This window comes from Pantherophis guttatus, chromosome 8 (genome assembly GCF_059756535.1).
Source record: "Pantherophis guttatus breed Tessera chromosome 8, ASM5975653v1, whole genome shotgun sequence".
Lineage (NCBI taxonomy): Eukaryota > Metazoa > Chordata > Lepidosauria > Squamata > Colubridae > Pantherophis > Pantherophis guttatus.
The window spans coordinates 74582836-74588606 of record NC_142070.1 but is presented as its reverse complement, the minus strand read 5'-3'; the positions used below and the strand labels follow the sequence as shown (position 1 = coordinate 74588606).

At 38.5% G+C, this 5771-nt stretch overlaps 1 long non-coding RNA gene across 1 annotated transcript; it reads left to right on the top strand.

Moving 5' to 3' along the window:
• The first annotated feature begins 918 nt into the window (after positions 1–918).
• On the top strand, positions 919–2169 carry LOC117662152 (uncharacterized). The gene is made up of 2 exons (XR_009622409.2): positions 919–994; positions 1870–2169. It is a non-coding gene; the product is annotated as an uncharacterized LOC117662152 (long non-coding RNA).
• Positions 2170–5771: the final 3602 nt, after the last annotated feature.

Genomic DNA, 5771 nt, shown 5'->3' with positions numbered 1-5771 from the left:
ATTCATTGAGGGAGGTCTGCAGTGGGGGGCGGACAAGTTTTCCGATTAAAATAATAACCCTCATCATATATTTTCCATAGAAATGCTCTTAGCATGTCAAAAATGGAATCAGAAAATCAGGAAAAGGCCTCTGTGCAAATGTGTACTGCCTCTATCAAATTATAACTGGGGACCAGAATAACTTATAATGAGCGCTAATGAAAACATGTCCAGGCAACGCGAAATGGCCTGAAGGGAGGCATGAAGGAGGAATGACCAAAAAAGAAAAAGAAAGAAAGGAAGGAAGAATGGAAGGAAGGAAGGAAGGAGGGAGGGAGGGAAGGAAGGAAGGAAGAATGAAAGAAAGAAAGAAAGAAAGAAAGAAAGAAAGAAAGAAAGAAAGAAAGAAAGAAGGAAGGAAGGAAGGAAGGAAGGGAAACCAAAAGAAAGAAAGAAAGAAAGAAAGAAAGAAAGAAAGAAAGAAAGAAAGAAAGAAAGAAAGAAGGAAGGAAGGAAGGAAGGAAGGAATGAAGGAAGGGAAACCAAAAGAACGAAAGAAAGAAAGAAAGAAAGAAAGAAAGAAAGAAAGAAAGAAAGAAAGAAAGAAGGAAGGAAGGAAGGAAGGAAGGAAGGAAGGAAGGAAGGAAGGAAGGAAGGAAAGAAATTCAACCAGAATCTTATATCACATATGACAATCATCAAGGAACTGTGGGCTGCTTTCTCTAACTAGAGAGGGAGAGGTGAAGGCATCCTTAATGCTAGCTCAGTTTGTCTAACAAGATTCGATTATTAGCCATGGTGAGTAAACATCCACTGTTAATAAATAAGCTTCACCAAAGCTTCACCAGGTTTCCGGGTCATTTGCTCAGCATCCAAAAGTGCTCTTTTTGACCCAAATCGATTCTAGGATGGAAGAAAGAGCATTGATCTCAGAGAGTTCTAGAGTTCAGGAAGTGACTATGAGCTTATAATGACAGGATATCTGAAGTTGTTATACAGAGAGACAGAGAGATTGGTGAGTAGATAGATAGATAGGAGAGAGAGAGAGTGAGAAATAGAGATAGATACATACAGATAGATAGATGGATAGATAGATGATAGATAGATAGATAAATAGATAGATAGATAGATAGATAGATAGATAGATAGATAGATAGATAGATACACAGAGAGAGAGAGAGATTGGTAGATGAGAAATACATAGATGAGAGAGAGAGAGAGAGAAATAGAGAAATAGAGATAGATAGATAGATAGATAGATACCGATAGATAGATAGATAGATAGATAGATAGATAGATAGATAGGTAGATAGATAGGTAGATGAGAGATGAGAGAGAGAGAGAGAGAGAGAGAGAGAGAGAGAGAGAGAGAGAGAGAGAGAGAGAGAGAGAGAGAAAGAAAGAAAGAAAGAAAGAAAGAAAGAAAGAAAGAAAGAAAGAAAGAAAGAAAGAAAGAAAGAAAGAAAGAAATAGAGATAGATAGATACTGGTAGATAGAAAGAGAGAGAGAGAGAGAGGGAGAGGGAGAGAGAGAGAGATACCAATAGATTATCGATCTCTGAGATAAAATGTATTAATTTTACATATTTTGATTAGATGAATTAGAAAACAGGTGATAAAGATGCTGGTTGGCTAAAGTTTTCAAGATATTTCACAATAAAGATTTATACACAGGTGAGTATATTTGCCTACAAGAGAGAGAGAGCTGTCTAATGACCATGATGCTTAATAACTTCTCGACAAAGTACAGTAGAATGAAAAGTACCACATGGAAGTATATACATTTATCTTCACTTTGAGAACAGCAAGGCAGATGACTATGAAAACCATGTTACAAAGCACTTGGTGCAAATAGGTCACTGAAAATTCACTTCTTACACTCGTATTTAGATGATTTCCCTTTGAACTGTTGGGCAGTGAGTGATGAGCATGGGGAGAGATTCCACCAGGATATTGCAGGCATCGAGAAAAGTTACCAAGGGAAACGGAGTCTGTCCTTGCGTGCCGATTACTGCTGGAATCTCCCCAGGGATGGTCCTACTGCAGTCCACAGAGAAAAGCAAAAAGGCGCAATTTAGATACCGAATAAAGATGGAACCTTGTCATTTAATCTGATGTTAGAGCTGTCAGTCTTTCATGCAAAAAGCATAAAAATGTTACTTGAAAAACCAATAAATGAATGGAAAGTTATGTTATTGATATTGTTCTGTCCCCGTACCACACACGCATCCCCACAGACGGACCAGAGTTAATAAGCCACACGACAAAACTCTTTGAAGATAAAGCTGGCAGCAACCCAGTGGCTAGCTGCCAATTCAGACTTTACTCACTCAAAACAAAGATTAGACTGCAAGCATTCCGATAAAACAGGCAGAGTTTCAACAATACAAGGATTAATCCAAATGCAGTCCGATAAAGCAGGCAAAGTCCAGTAATGCAGAGATCATGGATTATTTCCAGTTTTTGCTCGTCACAAACTGAACTGGCCACCACACCCACATTTATACCCTGTGGGGTGTGGTCCAGTGACTCAGCTAATCTCTGGCACGCCTTCCCCTCTGCTGCGCACGCTTCTCCCTGCGCCTCTGCCGAGGGTCCAGCCAGCACTTATCTTCTTCGTCACTGTCCACCTGTGGCTGCGGGGACGTGCTTGGCTCTGAGCCTATCGTTTGGCCTTCGGTGTCCTCCGGAGGCATTGCCAGAGAGGAGGATCCTGGAGAGGGAGGACTTACCAACTCCTCTCCCTCACTCTCAGAGTCTGCATCTGTTGATAGCCCAAGCTCAGGCAATGGAGCCACAACAGATATCAACAAAAAGATCAATATATAATGATTGGTGTGGCACCATTCTCGTTGCTATATCACATTTTGCAGAAAAGCTACGGAGCATAATCGTACATCCCCCTTGTAATTTGGAATTATTTTGATGCAATGTTGACCTGAAGCTGTATCTTGGAAACTGGAGCCAGTTAATACTCAGGACTTAATTTCCTTTATCAGTGACCCAATTCTGGTCAAATTAAGCTACTTTTATTTCTAAGGCTTTCTCCTTGTAGATCAGGGGTGTCAAACTCACGGCCCGCAAGCTGGATGCATCATGCGCTGGCCACGCCCACATCCGGTTTAGCGAAGGGGGAAAATTCATGATACGTCATGTGATGACACCATGACGAAGCAAGTTTAACACCCATATTGTAGGCCCAGTGAAGTTGAAGACCACAAGTCATAAAAGGGCAATCCTTCCCTACCTCTGGTCTAGGGAAATGCTGAATTCTTATTGTTGATTTAAAGAGCCTTGGTGGTGCAGCAGACTAAAGCACTGTTAAGTAGCACCAGCTGCCTGCAATTACTACAAGTTTGAATCTCACCAGGCTCAAGGTTGACTCAGCCTTCCATCCTTTCGAGGTAGGTAAAATGAGGACCCGGATTGTGGGGGCAATAAGCTGACTTTGTATAAAAAAGAACACCGCTTGGGGGGGGGGAAAGCCCTACTAAGCAGGTATATACAAAAGTATGAAGGCTATTGCTTAACGCATTGTAAGCCGCCCTGAGTCTCCAGAAAAAGGCGGCATATAAATCGAACCAATAAAAATATAAATAAATAAATTATTGCTGCTCGTCTTCTTTTGATTGATTTTATTGTGGTGTTTATGATTTCTTCTTGTAACTTGCTTGAAAACTTTCAAGTTGGATGGGCTATAAAAACTTATAAAATAAAAAAAATGAATACAATTATCGGTCCATTCATTTATTTTGCACAGGGTTTTGTGACTAAGATGACTCAAATACTCGAGCTAGTCTTTGTTGCTATAGAATATGATTTCCATCAATGTAGCTTTGGCTGCCTCTACTTATTATAACTCCCACAAACAAGATGAGATCATTTCGTATTATGTACTAGATATAGAGAATGCAAAAATCACACTCAATGTGAAATCGTGTGCTTGATAGAACAGTGTTTTAAATATTTCCCATTTTGGAAACAAATGTTCTTTGTAATGTTTCAATTCTCTTTGGATATTTCTTCGTCTACCAGATTTATTTTTCTTATTGTTATTTTCTTATTTATTTTTCCTCTCTGCTGAAGTTGATACTAAGCTACCATACAGTATATCCTAGAGTTTTGAGAATGATACTTAGATCTACAGTATAATTTGCCGTTGCCTTCAGTCATCTGAATTTGAAAACATTAGCAATAAGTTTGAAAAATTCCTTTGTAGCATATGTACGCCCTGCACACATCACAAGCCAAACTATTAAGTCATCTCCTCCGAATTGATGGTTGCGCATAATATTTCTATTCCATCCCAATGCTTAGACAAATAACTTATTGAAATTCAGGCACCAAATTCACAGGGAGAAAAGAAATTGTTAAATGAATGAAAAATGGCAGAGATCCAGCAAATGGAGACAGACGAGGGAAATTGTTCTGTGTCTATTTTTCAAGTAATTAGAGGAGAAGAAAAATGATCTGTCACGCGATGAGTCTATGAGTGATTGTAAAGAAAGAGTGTTTCAGTGAATTTTAGCAACCATCATCTAATGAAATGTCTTCTAATCAATCTGTCTGACCCAGGCCACCTACAATCTGTTTATTTGTTCCATCATGTGATAATGGAACAACTTGCTCACTAACACATACACTTGAGAGTAATTTTTATACATATTTTATGAATAACAAATAACGATCCGATGTTAATTTCACAGCTCTTTTATGTTCAGCAAAGTATAAGAGGGACTCAATGTTCAAATGGAAGAGAATGGGAAAAAAGGATCACTTCTGTTAAGGATATTGTTGTGTCACCACCAGAGTCATGGTTCATAAAGCAGAGTACCATCAGAAGTTTTTACGCACGGAAACGGGTTTGAGAGTAATTGTGAATAACATGCAGACAAACTGGTTTTATAGTATTTTACTTTAAAGGTAAAGTGAATTCATAGTCTTTTAACAATCCAAGTCTTAACTATATAAAGTGCAATACAAGATCAATCCAGGGATATCACATCTTCTTACCAGTTTGTAGAAAAATACAAGGAACATTCAGGAACAATATAAACATTCAGGAACATTCAGGAACATTCAGGAACATTCAGGAACAATATAAAAATTCAGGAACAATATAAACATTCAGGAACATTCAGGAACATTCAGGAACAATATAAAACAGTTCAATAAATATCAGGAAACAGTAATAAATAAAGCATGCTCAAACAATGACCATTTAGAGAGATCAAAAATAGTTACAGCATAGTAGCAGGTAAAAATATACATAGTAGCAGGTAAAAATACTACCAAGAGCCTTGGTAGTACAGTGGTCTAAGGCACCCTGTTATTAAGCTGGTTATTAAGACCAACTGTCTGCAATTACTGCAGGTTCGAGTCTCGCCAAGGCTCAAGGTTGTCTCAGCCTTCCATCCTTTCTAAGGTAGGTAAATTGAGGACCCAGTTGTGGGGGCAATAAGCTGACTTTGTATAAATATACAAAAGAATGAAGGCTATTGCTGAGCACATTGTAAGCCGCCCTGAGTCTCCGGAGAAGGGCGGCATATAAATCAAATTAAAAAAAAATGGTGTAGTGTTCACACTAACCACAATTAAGCTCTCTTAAATACATTGGCTCATCCAATCAGGATGCAGAATGACTCATCAATGTTCTTAAAGCAACATAATACATTTACACAATACAAACATACAATGTTGGATTATATATTACCTGCCCAACTAGTTAGGCAATGACCATTTCCTAACAACTTCTCCAGGCTCCCAAAATCATCTAAAAACATAGAAAGTTT